Genomic DNA, 14,449 nt, shown 5'->3' on the forward strand with positions numbered 1-14,449 from the left:
GAAAAATTATTTCAAAGTGGCTAAGTTTTTTTCCAGACGTGGCCAGCAGTTTGCCATTCTAAAACTTAGCCTGTGGAAACAGCAATTATTTATGGGCGTTTAAGTTACGAAATCTCTGTCGAATAGTATAACAGCGGTTAGGCCTGTGAGTAGACAAGAATATATGTTTAGGCATTTTTTGCGAAATTAAAACTGCCTTCACATGTATTTGCTTATGGGTTCAAAATAAAGAAAGTCATTCTCGGTTACTCCTTCTCTTATTAGTTTCGTTTTTGACCTTTTGAAACGCCCTATGGCAGTTTTCGAGCTTTCCTGCTTTTAAGTTTAGTGCTGTTCTGCAGTTCAAACCTATCACTAGGTGAGCAGAAGTTCGACTAAAATATACTTTGTTGGAAAGCTCTCACCGCACATTATGGCCATACCTTCTTCACGTAATTATCCATATTGAATTCAACCAATATGTTTTACCTGTATAGGAGGACGTTGTTGAAGGATGCAGGCCACAAATAACAACAACAGACAAGCAGCAGCCTCAACGAATTGCTAGCCGTAAGCGTGTGAGAAAAGGCATAGAAACGAAGAAGAAAGCGCGAGACATGCTCGGAGGCAAACGAAGGCTGCTGAGCCTGCAAGGTTGACCGCAGCGTGGCAGCGCCGGTTTGTGGAACGTGAGGAGGCAGTCCCCGGGCAAGTCAAGCAAGGAGCCCTGGGGCTCTATAACGTAAAACTATTCGAATATGATTTAATTTCATTCTCCTGACGTCAAATTTGCGCAATCGCCACCGCAAGCATCGGGCGGTCACCCGAAGGGTTTTCTGAACCGACCAATGAAACGTTCTCCTCGTTCATAGGAGGTCTTTTTTGCTTGCTTAAAAAACGAATAACATTGCCTACACTGAGCGGCTTGTCTTATGTAATTGGCTGGCAAGAGGCGAGGAGCACGCGGAAGTAGAGAGGGTTTGGGTGAGGCCCAGTCATCGCACTGAAACTCAATAACCAAATGAAGAGGATGATGTTGGCGTCTGCGATTGGTCCACTTTTCCTTACTTAGCTTGCGTTGACTGGTCGAAAATAGTGGCAGCATGCAACTGAAGCTTAATAATGACGCTGAAACGGATCCTCAGCAAAGAAGGATGGGCAGAACGAGGTCACAAACGTGCCGAAGGTGCTCGAAAACGTTGCAGGGCCACTCAAAAAGTTTTATAATACGCAAATAAATCCATGCTCCCCGGCAGTTGCGAGCAGCCAGTGCCTGATTGATGGGTGGTAGCCATCTTTTATTCCTTTAGGAATGGGGCAGCCTGCGGCTATTCACAAAAAAAAATTCAGGTTTGTTTAGCATATTAACGCATCTTTAACGCGTACACGTCACTTTAACGTGTTTGCATTTTGCGCGTTTGTGACGTCGCGTGGCAGGCAGTTGAAGTAGGCGCAGCCCAAAAACTTTTGACCAATATACGAGGGCTAATGGCGAAACGCCGCCGAATAAGAAATAACTATTTTTCTTTTGTTCGGTCAAATCATGCATAATCAGTGTGTATACGTCATATCAGATGGGGAGCTATCGCGGTTGTCATGACGTAACGTGCGAGACAGGTGATGTGGGATTGGTCTAATTGCATCATTGGAATAGAAAAGTTCGGGATAGTTTTGCGTTATAGAGCACCTGGTGTTCATAGAAATAGGAATGTTACCCGGCGCCGCGTCAAGCAGCACCGACAGAGAGCGAAACAGAGAGGACGAGCGCTTACTGCCAATTGAAATTTTATTGTTTTGATACAGATGGTCGTGAAAAGAATTCCCTTAAGCTGGTGAGTATGCTAGGTGGGTCAGACTAGCAGCTGTTTAAAGGGTTGACTGCGGAAACATGTCAGCAATGTCAGGAAGGGAATGCAAGGTTTTTAGCCCTGCATTGCAAAGAGTGCTGTTTCACCACCCTCCCCCCCCCCAGTCGAGCGAACAAACTAATTTTTTACATACATAGACGAGCGCACTCGTATCATTGTCGAAGCAGCGTATATACACGTGAATTATGCGCATGCATAAATAGGACATCCCTGGCCTTATTGCAAACGGACATGGCATTTCGTGACAACGTCGGCAAGAACTGCAGCCTATGTTGGTACTCATATTTTGTCACATTGTCGTTCTTTTTTTGCACATAACACTTCCGTTCGCAGTAAGCGCTTGTCTTCGTTCTTTCCGTATCCCACTGTCCTACTTCACGCTGTGTAATTATGTAAAGCGAACTAGCCAAACGAACGCACGTCATAATATGACTGTTCATGGGACGTACATGCATCACCATGAAGGTTTGCCTTGTCAGTTGAGGCAAATGGCTCGTTGGGCAAGTCGACTCGAGCGTGTGCCACCATCTGTGTCACGCCGGCCGTCACTAAGGGTGCCGTACCCAGCGCTATCGACTTCTCCCGGAGAACCTAGCAGATAGCCGTTCTCCGGCAGCACTGATCACGAACACCAACTTCGCGCTGATGACAGTGTGAACACGGGGCTCTGCATTCCGTTCATTGCCGCGTCTTCTAGATGTGCGAAGTCGTCGGGGCCGTCGAAATGCCCCAGAAAATCTGTGCTTCCGTATTAACTACGACAGCCTAATTTGTCGTTTCGTTGTCGGACGTAATCAACAAAACACGTAGCGATACTGTGTCATTGTGATCGCGCCCTGCCTATCAATATTACACGGTATGAATGTGGTTTTATCCTAGGTAACTTTGTGTTGTACTTATGACACAAATTTTTTCGTGGTAGTGTTGTGCCAATCGAGAGTTTAATATAGTGAATGAGCGGCCTTGTCTCTTATTCGCACCAAGGCTACGCTCGCGGGGGTGATAGATTCTTAACATCTTGTCGCCCTCTAGTGGGAACATAGGCATTCATTATTTAGCATGAGCTGCATAGGCTTTCGCCACAACTACGAGGAGTAGCACCGCACCTGACGTATGCATCGTTATTTTATCTATAACACTGGTTACTTGCTGGTTATATTTTAAAAGGATGTGGCCTTTAGTTTTGTACACAATTTGTTACATCGTGTGAGTAACCTAATTGCTTAGTTGACAATAGGTAAATTACAGGTGGTTTGTAAAGGTGCAGTAGCAAAATGTATATTTTTCTGCAACGAAACGATGTCAACACCTGTCATTGTGGAAAAACATTATGGCAGAACAAATTTCGCGAGGACTGCAGACCGTAATTATATTACCATTCAAGCAATGTAGTGAAAAACTGAATTGCGGCAGTCTCGCTTATTTAACACCTGAGGTCCTTGTCCTGATACTTGCTTTGCTTCGATTATGTGAAACGTACCCTGCCCCTCGCAGTGGCCCCCTTTACATGGCACTCGCTTCCTAGAGTCGCTCATGACCACAACGGCATAACTACGACTCTATGACGACCACGCAGGGACGACGTCCATACGGCAAATGAGTGACCAAGTTGGAACGACAACGATGGCACGCTAACGACGGTGTTGAATTGGATTATGGTGTTTTACTCGCCAAAATTACGATTTCATTATGAGGTACGCAGCAGTGGGGGAGTGCATTATTTCTGACGAACAGGGGATCTTTAACGTACCGCCAGTTCCCGGGATACGGATGTTTTGGCATTTCACCCCCATCGTATTGCGGCCACTGCGACTGTAATCTCCTCCAGCGATCTCGCTCTTAGCACCGCCTCACTATAGCAGTTAAGCCACCGCGGCGGTTGACGACGGTATCGACAGCGCATGCACGGCACACACTGTCTTACGACAACGCAATGATGGCGGTAGTTTCAAAAGGGCAACATAGGTACCACTAAATGGTAACAGCATGACTGCAATAAAATGATTACGACAGAAAGACGTCGATATAACCACGTAGATAGTATAACGACGAAGGTATGCCGGCAATGGGTTGGCGCTTCCGAAGTGAGTGAAATATAAGCTCTCTCTAACCCTGAATGGCTATTGCCTTGAAAAAAAGTATGATGTCAATTTTTGCCTTCATCCGCGAAATGTGCAATGTCCTCCAACAAGGCTCTTCCAATGGCCCCTCTCAGGAAGACAACGTTCTTATCAGCGCAGTATCTGTCTCTCCAACGATCGTCCGAATTCAAAACGCAATTCAAATCTCCTAAGACTATCAAACATGTCTTTTTTCACACACTGCGATATTTCTTGAAAGAAGCTTAGCCAGCCATTCACTTTTGCTAGTGCGTACACAGAGAATATTCCGAATTGCACGGTGCAATATACAAAATTCCACTGCACGAGTCGTCCACTCTGACAACTTAGAACTGTTTCTTCAACTATTCCCCAACCTTAATGAACATACAGCAACCGGCCGTTGTGCCAGCATGAATCATTTCAAATAGTAAGGGTAAATTAACAGTAAGGCCCCAGCAAATAGCAACCCTCACAAGCCGAGTGTCCCTGCAGGCCCGACAGCTTGAACGCGCATCGGCGACGCCAGTCGCATTGGTCACTGCGTCGCCTGCGCTTTTCGGGTGAGCGACGCTCACCGTTGCGCTGGGGCGTACTTCCCTTTCTTGGCACCCGTTGACAGGACCACCATCTACTGTGGTTCCAGACGTTGAACATTGTCCGCTGGCGTCTCCTCATCTGGAGAATCACTTGGGTGTCACTTGGAAGGTCTGACCGGCTCCTCAGTGGCTGTCTCAACCGGCGTCTCTAATCGCGTCTGTGGCTCTGCGTCCATCTCCCCGATCAATGCATCATACCCATGGTCCGTTGCTCCGAGTCACGGTGTAAGAAAAATTATTCCTACACCGTGTTCCGAGTGCAGGCGGTGTCCTCTCCATTCATTTTTGTCTCTGCTTCTTTCCTGCTTTGTCGTCCTGTGTCGACGCGGATGGCGTGGCCACCTTTTTCACATCACTAGCGTTAAACGTGCGTTTCCAGGGCACCTTTCACATTCTCCGTTACCTCTTCTTCCACCAATTTCAGACCCTCGTCGTCAGGTTACCTGCTGCCGGTAACCTTTGCATACGTACGCACGTAGGCATGTGCTGCATTGCCGAATTCATGACACTAAGCACGCCCACTCTGTAGCCTCTTCTATAGTGCTCTTTGCGTTGACATCGAACGCAAATTATATCTATCCTGGGAACGACGTTGAGCGTTGAGCCTGCAAAGTTCTTGAACAAATGGGGCAGTGCGTCTGGTGTTAAGTTCTGTTGGAGCGTCATCCGCACAATACGCGTGGTGGACTCGGCTTGCTCAAAACCCTTTCGCTTCCAATCCTCTGGTTGTACTTCTTCCACTTCACCATGCTGATCGAAGGTCTTCTTCAATGCTTTCCCAGTCTTGTGGAATGAAACCCGGCGCACTGATGTCTACCTGTACAGGGTGAATGACGGCGCAGAAACGCGCTTTTACTTCCAAGCCACCCGAGTTAACCAGCACTTTCTTCACCTCTGGCTTTCATAGCTTGATCAGCCACACATGCGTAATTTGGAAGGGTCCTATACTGGTCGCGTCCTCCAGTGCACCGAGCTCTTGCAGCTGGTCACGGAAACCTTCGAGCCGGTAAGGTTGCCCGGTAACGTCACAGTGCAATAACACTGCTTTATACTTTTTGCCTAATGACAAACTCCGTAGTACATACCCATAACCCTGTGGTGTGACAGAATACCTGTTACAACGGGCAGACGCGGCCGCTGAAACCGCTATTACAGAGCTCGGCATCTTACGTTCGAACACGTCCCTGTCCGTTTCCGTGTCCAGAGGCCGAGTGACGCATTGGACGAATGCAGCAACAGGCTACATATGAGTTTATGGACCCCTATGAGTTTATCGCGGCCAAGCCGGTGCCTCGATACGCTTGGCGCGTTTTGATTTGACCACCTAGACAAGATGAACCGTGGCAATTATTAGGTGGTTCCGTGGCTTCGCCTCTCGAAATCATGGTCTCCCATCACTTCCAATGGTTCGATATCTGCTATTATTACTCAGCAAATTCGAGAGAAAAAGGAAATAGCACTCGCTTGAGTGCACGTAAGCACTTTCAGCGTGTAACAAAAACTCGCTATGCGGACTAGTGAGCGGCCTTTTAATGTGCACTCTACACGAAGTATATGACCGTTTCTTGCATTTCGCCCCCATCGAAACGTGGCCGCTTTGTCCCGTAATCACACCCGGGACCACGCGCTTGCGGCGCAATGCCATGGCCACTACCCAGCCATTGCGGCGCGCGTTATTAGAGGCTGTTGGCGGGCAGATCACTAGCATTAGACTATACATGGGTCCATGTCTGGCAAAGAAAAAATAGTTCCACCATGGTCCCAACACAGCGATTAGGGCAAAGTTAAACATAATCCGGTGCTGTAACCGAGTTAGAGCATACATTGGGCGAACGTCGGTCCAAGGCAACAGCGAACGCTTTGTTAGCAGAGGACAAGTGCCACACCATCTCGTTACTGTTATGAATGCCAGCTTTTGTTCTAATGCCCACTATATAGTGAATTCTGAACTTAATATTTGGAAACCCCAAATATTTGGCTTTGGGGTTTTCGATATCTTCATCCTCATACTGTCTGCATCAATCAGTTGCTAAAAAGCTGTTACATATATTCCAACGGAATCGTTGGATCTGCATAATTGTTTGTCTTTGTCAGTGAATTATAAGGGTTTTCTAAATGAAGGAAGTGGTTGTAGTGATGTCTACGCGCTAAGAACAAAAACTTCCTTAATGTGAAGATGTTAACCCTGCGAACAGTGTATTCCCAAAACACCATGGACATATGCGTTGCTTCCAGCAGATTTATTACACATTTGTTTTTCATTGTAGCGGACGCTGGATTTGCATGAAAACATTTCCGTCAATGCGCTACATTTACATGAACATTGCATTGCAATTACGTCACTGGCGCTACACTTGTGAAAGATTTATATTGTGTTTAAGTCAAGTTCCACAACCGTTAGCGTTAATAACATTGCGTTTCAATAATATTACTGTAGCGCTTCGCAAAAGGTGAGTTTGGCTATCAGACTTATTTCCAGAAGAGTATAGGCTTGGGCTAGTTGGTAATACATATTATAATGAAAGTTAGCGCTTGTCCTGTGTAGTGTTTGTCGATCGATGTTTGCGCGCTTTGCTTTCGTCTGACTTATTTCCATTCGAAGGTTTTCGATTCGAACCTCTCCATTTCGTTTTGCACGTAAGCTTTCTATTTTGCCCGTCCTTAATATGTGGTATTCAACATCGTCAATTGTTAGTTCGCGCGTAAAACAGTGCGCTATGCATGCCATGTACTGGCCTAAGTATTGGTTTCTTAATAGAGCAGGTTTCACCACAGCCTTTGTCCTCCCTGTTTGTCCCTTGTTATACCCCCCGCGCACGTTGGCCTGGTAAGCGTTGAGAATCAAGCCCACAACCAGCTAGGTGCTGCGATGTAGAATGGACTGTGCGGCAGTGTTAGGGATGGCCGGACGCCAAGGGCGATACGTCATCCCCTTACCCTCTACATGGTCGTGGCACCGTGGGTGCTACGTCATCCCCTTCCCCTCTCATGGTCGTGGCACCGTGGGTGCTACGTCATCCCCTTACCCTCTAATGGTCGTGGCACCATGGGTGCTGCGTCATCCCCTTCCCCTCTCATGGTCGTGGCACCGTGGGTACTACGTCATCCCCTTACCCTCTCTTGGCCGGACCCCACGGCGCCGGAGAGGTCATTTACCCGACCTTCTCCCCAGATACGTCGAAAAGAGGATCGACTTTTCCTGCCCGTGCTCGGTATTGCAGGAGGAGGGGCGCTCTCTCGGTGCCTGTCACGTGTCATCGACGGAAGCAAGATCCCGCCCACACTTGTAGAGAGCCTATTTAAGGGGCTCCGAAATGTACTTTTGATATACCTTATACTTCATACTTCATATTTCATGCTTTTCTTATTTTCTTTCAACTACCTTTGAATAAACCGTGCAAGTTTCGCATTAGCAAATCGTCTGGCCCTTGCTCGGTCGCCATGGTCTACCGGATGCCTGCAGCCCGCCGACAACGCCACGCTACCCAATAAGTAATGTCGGTCGAGCTTCGATAGGCAGGCGTCGCTACTTCTCGGCAGCAGTACGGTACGCTACCCTGGAGTACGCAACAGCAGGCAGAGGGGAATCAATTCAAGTCCCTATTGTCCCGTATGTTATCGTCCGTCACTGCCGCCAGACGAACACGGTGGGGCTCGTTTCTACGAATGAGGGTATGGCGTTTAAACAGTTTTTTTATTCACCCTTTCATTATCTGCATAGTTGGCATACGGACGAGACAACGGGAGTGATTGGAGTCTCGTCAGTGCAGCGCAATCGATAAAAAGCTTCCTTGTGGTCTTTAGTTCACCTGCAATCTTTCAATCTTAAAATATAGAATTAAGCATAGATGTTACCTAGCATGCATAAGCATGTGCATGCCCAATTAAATCCACGTGTACAATTTATCGCTCAGCGCAACAAACGCCTGCATGGTTTGACTCTTAGTTGAAAGTTGTCATCCATTCTGCGTGTTGTATATGTTCTTGTGAAACCATGTGCAATGAGATTGAATGCGTAACGCGCATAGCGTTGTACTTTCCGGAAGAAATCCGAGCACCAGCGATTTTGCTGGAACTTCCAACAAGTAAAGGAAAGCCGTCACACCTGAGAGGCAGATTAGACTTGGATTATCGAAGACTGCCAGCCGCTATTATTGAACTAAGTTTTACCTATTTTGCTGAGTACAGGGTTGCCCAATTAACAGTTAAAATCAGTTTTGGCGTTGCCTGTTTCTGGACGCACATTACAACGTGACAATATTCACGGCCCTCCAATTGCACAATTCCCATGCTAAGGTGTCGCATGTTAAGGCGCTGTTGAAAGGTTGGTAATTCAAAAAGTTACTATTACGAGCCCTGTAGCCTCGCCAGGGTTTCTTCAGTAGCATAATACCCCCTGATAACTCTCGCGTCTGTAGTAATTTGATGTATTCATCGTAGAACATAAAGGAATCGACTGTCCACGTCGCAGCATTTGTGCTGAGCAAACGTTGAGAAATGAATGACATATGTTCTTCATTATTCCTAATTGCTGGGCCAGTAAATAAGTAAAAATAAGGCAGCACGATTCAGTGATTCTGACGGCTATAAACTCACACACTGCGACATGAGTACTTTTCCTCAGTGAAGACGACCATATTATTTGCGCTTACTTGTTTTTTCCTCAAATTCATGCATTCCCTCTACAAAGGGCAACTCAATAACAATGTGGAGGGACCGTCCGTCACTTCGTTATCCGCACAGTGGGGGTCATTGCCCCTGCTCTTTCTTGGAACCGAAGCGGCTGCCCGACTGGAGCGCCACCACTGCCACTGAGCAAACCTACTTTTACTTTTCAATAAAGCCAGTCGACTCTCCGTTCTGAAGTTGTCAAAACGTGTATTCCTTGCTCCCGCTAAACCAGAGCACTTGCATTTTTTTTCATGCTAGCCACGGACAATACTGCACATACTCCTAACGACGGAAGCGACGCCACCATTATGGCCGCTGTCATCGCCGCAGAGGTTCAGCTTCACAGCTTTTCACCCAAGTATCCCAGAGTTTGGTTTATGCAAGTAGAGGCCCGTTTTCAACTTCGGCGCATCATTTCACTGACAGCGAACTGACTGCACGTCGTCGCCGCGGTACCCTCCGACATCGCCGATGCAACAGGCGACTTGCTAGCGGGTGCGCCTTCGGCCAACGCACACGACGATGTGAAACGCATGGTTGTCGTATCCTCCATCATGCTCAATATGATATCAATGGAGGCATTATTCAGTCCCTTACCGTTTATTGCATCTTTATTTATTTATTTTTTTTCAGGTGGCTCCAAGCACGCGCCTTTTAATGGCGCGGCAGTGAGTAGCGACGGCTTATATAACATATCGCCTCTTGCAAAAAAAAAATGAAAAAAAAAGATAAATGGTTGTCCATTTTTGCCTAACGCAGTCCTGCAGCTTATTCGGTGTCTTTTTGTTACGGATGCTTTTTCTCGCACGCACCTCGTCTCCTGGCAAATGAAACGAAGCTTGTTGCGTGCGCTCTGCCGCATGTTGTTCAGGGTTCAGAGGTGCATTTTTATAGTTATTCGCGTTTTATGTGCCAGGCTACGATGAATGATTTACAGCTGCAATAATTCAATAAGCGGATGCTGGCGATAAGTTTATGACAACGTAGGTACCGAACTTTATTTTTCTGATAGCTTCACGCTGAACGGCCGCTAATTTGGAAGCAATCCAAACACGACCATCTTCCAAGAGGTAAGAGGTGGGTCGGCGCTTTTCAATAATGTTCATCGGCGCAGGAAACTGGGGAGATAGCTTCCCGTGAACTGGCAGGTAACATAACCCGCACTTTATAACCAACGACAAAATTGAGTACCTTGGCACCGCACTTTTTCTTCGGTGCAACTCTTCGAAATCATTGGCTTGTGCTTCATGTGCTCTCGTAACTGCTGTAGGACCTTTGAAGGGTCCCTGCTGAAAGATTAATCAGGCAATCCCACAATGTCGATTGTGGTTCAAGGCTGGCGTCGGTGAAGAAAAACAGCAGGCACAAAACAAGCAGTGGCGTCAGGAGTACAGCAATATGTTTGCAGGTAATCAAGCATCGCTGTTCTTATATGACGGCTTCCTAACATGGCCAACTGAAGGCACGAATTTACTACGCTTTTAAATCTTTCGACCAAACCATTAGCTTGCAAATACTGCACTGTGTGAGAATTCTTGAAAATCCGCTACATAAAATTGTTGACCATGAACGAATACGATGCCACGTGGATATCTTTCTCTGGCGAAAAATTTGAGTAGGAAGTTTCTCACTAAGATGTGGTCAAATCACGTACGAAAGCCACCTCTGACCCTTGCTGTAACAGTCAATAACTGTAATGGCAAAACGAGAGTTGGCTGAGGTTTGCGTGAAAGGTCGCACAATGTCGATAGCGGCCTTTTCCACGCTTTCGGAAGAGTGACGGGTTGCATTGGAATTGCATATGTACGTGATATTTTTTCACATGATTGGCAGGTTACGCATGTGCGCATAAGTTTTTCGAGGTGATTATCCATGCATGACCACAAGAACGACTCTCTAAGACGAGAAACATGTTGCAACAGAACTGCTTGTTGACCTAGTTGTTGCTTGCTAAAAGACATGCACACAAATATGCACACAAAAGGAAGACACATAGAAGACAGCCCAAACGGCACTTCCTATTGATTTAGTTTGGACGGTGACCCGTGAATATACATACACATGCACGCATGCGCAGGCTATTCGCGAAACTCTGTTATCCAGCAGTCAAACAATCTCGTTTACGAGAAACATAGATGTATCGCTCATGCAACTTGCACATTTCTTTTTTATGCAATACGCGTTCATTAGGTCACGTGCTGTTTGATTTGTGCTTCTGCCAAGAATCTGAATCTCATAAAAACGTGGTTTGCACTGCAAGCTTTGCAGTGCGCTAGCCAATGTACCTCGCCATCTTTCATGCCTGCGGATGCGCGTATGTGTATATATATTCATGGGTCACCGCCCAAGCTAAATCAGTTGGAAGCGGCACCGGTGTTGTCTTCTAAGTGTCTTCCTTTTGTGAAGCACCCTAATGTTTCTAGCGGTCGTGTCAAGTGTCTTCGGTGTTGAAAAGGGCACGCTAGCGAGATTTGACGAAGCAAGAAACATATTCTCCGCAGGAGGCTGGAGATGAACTCGCGGATGCAGAGACAGAAAAGAGCATTGAAAAAACATAATGGCGAACGGCCGCAAACAAGGTAGAATGGGGAATAACTGGTTATGCATTGAATGGCTGAGTTTATGCGAAAGTGCCGAATGGAAAAACTTGGCATACTAGATTTCCACGGCGCACTTTTATTCTGACCTTTCAAGTTCACTGGCGAAAGCGCAGCCAGGGTTAACGCCTCTCCCCGCACCGCTTGGCTCGTAGTGAAAAGTCATCGCACTGTCGGCGGGGGCTCGCAGGCGATGAGGAAAGCTTCGGGCGCTCTGAAAATGTCTCGGATCAGCCCTATCAGGTTGAAAAATAATCATGCGATGACGTTCATCAGTACTGACCGTTTCGGCTGGGGGTTGTTATTTCTGACGAACTACGTTGCTGGGGCCCTACTTCACTTGATTTTTCTTTCTTTTTTTTAGCCGTAAAAACACGTGATATTTTCAAGCAGTAAAGAGTAGGGAGAACTAATGAGCCCCGTATCTAAAGGTTAGTCCAAATGTACGCCATTTATTCAAAGGCCACGCCTAAAATTTTGTTCCGCCCTATGTGGCCTGAACAGACAAGGTTGTCATTGTTGGAGAAAACGCTATTATCGTCAGGATACTGTAACTAGAAGTTGTTTCATGGGTGGTGTCCGAGGCGCAAAGCATTTCTTCTACCAGCGGAGCGCTTGATTTACCTTCCTCTGGAAGCATTTCGTCTATAGTGAAATGCCCTTCCATGGTGCCACAACAGGACCTGAGTGGCACTGAGACAAGATTGTCATTTCAAGGATGAAGACGACTTGCGAAGCAGAGTGAGAACTAACAGACACTGGTTTTGTGTAGCGCATCATGTAGTTGACGGCTGTCACTATCTACCGTTCACTAATGAGAGCCATGAGAGCCGGCTCAAACGGATCCATGTCGCTGTCCCCAGTGGTTACGTGAGACACTGCAGTACTTGCAGCTGTCCTACCGGAGCTGATGTTTGGCGGCTGTGTGGGTGACAAAATGCGCAAGAAATGTCGTAACTCGTGGCACTAGCAGACATGACTGGACAGTAGAGCGATTTCTGTTGCGGCGGTACGTATTCTAGAAACCAACGTAGGCGACAGGTAAATTGTTACGAAAGGCCTGAAGAATACGAGCGCGAAGTAAGCTCGGTAGAACACGGATACAACGGCGCGTTTGAGGACGGGCCGTAGAGAGAATGCACAGGTCATCGTCCTCTCTGTATTATTTATGTGTCCCGTCCTGAAAGACGCTGTTATAACCATCTTTAGTCAAGCCAGCGACCAACTAGCCCATTTAAGTCTCCTAAGAGCTAGATGGAACAGCCACCCAGCGTTGACCTTCACGACGGCCGATATGGCAGTGCATCACCAACTATATCATCTTGAATTCCATTAGCTTTAGAGAAGCTGGGCATTAGGTGGCCCCAAAGCTCTACGAAAGCGGGTTACATTACGTCGACAGCAAGAATCAGCCACATGCTCAGGACAGATAAATTCACGCTTCTCTGAAGTGAGCTGGTCGAGAGAAGCGACTATAAAATCAATGTAGAAAAGGCGTCGTAGATGGTTGTGAAACCGATGAGAGGGCATATAGAAGTTAGCATCTCAGAAAGAGCGGCTACGACTTAGTGATTTTACAACATCTTTAGACGGTCTCGACGTCACAAGATTCAAGATAATGAATTGAGCAATCAAGACTTCCTGACAATTTGTTGAACTTTGAAAGCCAGCATTAGACGTTATCGTGTGTAATCGTGCAAAAGTTGCACCTGCGAAGATAAGGACGCAACTTCCGTGCAAACCAAATCTCAGCTAGAAACTTTTTTCTTTGTGGGGATATAGTTCTGCTTGAAGGATGTTAATAACACGGCTTATATATACAACGACTTTTTCCCGCGCCTCGCTGTAAGGGGAGAACAACAGTGCCATGGCCACTCATATCGGTGTACAACGGCCAATGTGCACCCTTGTCAAATCGATGAAACGCAGGTTCAGATGTGAATGTGCCTTCAATTGGTCCAACGCAGACCATCATTCTGGAGACCACACAGAGGGAGCCGGATGGTCAAGTAATTCTTTCAAAGGAATAGCTATGGAGGTAACATCCCGCATAAATTGGCTAAAATGTAAAGTGGAGCCAAAAATCATGCACAGCTATTGGGACTTTATAATACGAGGAAAGCGAAGTGCCGCATGAATCTTGTCAAAATCAATACGAATGCTGCCTATACTCACAATATGACCGAATCCCTCAATTATCTTGCTTGAAAGTTGCTTCGTCTAGGTGATAAACTGAAGAGCAGCTTTTAAGAGGCATGTGAGTGTTTGTGCAGACGTGGCAGTTGTTGCACAAATATCGATGAGAAAAGCCCTATATTGTGGAGGTAGCGCAAGCAAATGTTTGACTTCTGGCCTAAATGACTGGTGTCACCAGTCATTCTCACCAGGCGCCATAGCAAATTTTCGTTATACGCTAGAAATTGTTACGTGTCCTCTAGGGAGCATTCTGCCGCAAAATTTTTTCATGTCGGCTCGTTAATAGCCGCAATGGAAATATGTCAGTACCGCGAACCCCTGATTTCAGCCGGTGGGCTCCACGGCATAGCGAGACTCCCTCTCATCTCGCCCCGTCTAGCCATCGGGAGCAAAATTCATTCCCTTCGTTCTCCCATGCCGGACCTCGAGGATCGCGTGAC

The sequence above is a fragment of the Dermacentor variabilis genome, chromosome 7 (genome assembly GCF_050947875.1).
Source record: "Dermacentor variabilis isolate Ectoservices chromosome 7, ASM5094787v1, whole genome shotgun sequence".
NCBI classification, from domain to species: Eukaryota; Metazoa; Arthropoda; class Arachnida; order Ixodida; family Ixodidae; genus Dermacentor; species Dermacentor variabilis.